Raw genomic sequence first — 830 nt, forward strand, 5'->3', positions numbered from 1 at the left:
GGGGGGGGGGGGGGGGGACAAGACGGGACATGGGGTCACCATTCCGCCTTCCTCTGAGGCCGCCTGTGTGGGAGACGGCGTTCTAATCACCAGGCCCGGATCCTCAGGGAGTTCCGAGTCCGCAGGAGAAAGCCCACAGGTACCAGCATTATACATGCCGATGGCGGAGTCATAGGCACCGATCCCAACGAGCTCAGCCTGGCAAGCCACCAAGGCTTGTCCAAGGCCACATAAGAGCGAAGTCTTGACTGATAGGAAGGAGCATTCCAGGCGGGTGAACTTCACATTCGACCGGTTCAGTATAGCTTCGATCAAGTCTAAAGGAGCAGCACAGCCAGAGAGCTCCGATCACAGACAGCAAGACTGAGGGAGGAGGTGGGAGTTGAGACTGCACGTGTCGTGCAGGCCAGACCTCGCAGGGCCTCCATCCAACAGGAGGTAGAGAGAGTAGGGGCTTTTTCTGGTGGGTACTAGGGAGCCATGGGGGAGCAGTGAGCAGGAAGGGCAAGGGTAAGTGTGGAAAGACACTTACCACTGAGGCCAGGTAGGGGATGGATTGGAGGGATGATACCAGAAATCAGCGTACTGGGCCAAGTAAGAAAAGATGCCGCAGCAGGGCCATAAAGACAGGATCTCAGGCAGGAGGGCAGGGCTGGGGACTTCCCAGCTGTGGACGTGAGGGAGCAAAGGCTGGGGCCTAGAGATCCGGCCCGCTGACTACGTGGCCAGTGGGGCTCCCCGGGAGATACGGAAATTAGGACATGGAGCTCAGTGGGATCTGGAGGGGGGAGGCTCGGGGGGGGGGGTCTGGAGGGGGGCCCGGGGGAGAA

The 830-nt window shown here is 60.1% G+C and overlaps 1 protein-coding gene across 1 annotated transcript in view; it reads right to left on the minus strand.

Moving 5' to 3' along the window:
• Positions 1–830, minus strand: part of PRR12 (proline rich 12) — a 24,664-nt gene that overhangs the window by 2,781 nt on the left and 21,053 nt on the right.

Source organism: Crocuta crocuta, unplaced genomic scaffold (assembly GCF_008692635.1).
Source record: "Crocuta crocuta isolate KB4526 unplaced genomic scaffold, BGI_CrCroc_1.0 scaffold334, whole genome shotgun sequence".
Classification (NCBI taxonomy): Eukaryota; Metazoa; Chordata; class Mammalia; order Carnivora; family Hyaenidae; genus Crocuta; species Crocuta crocuta.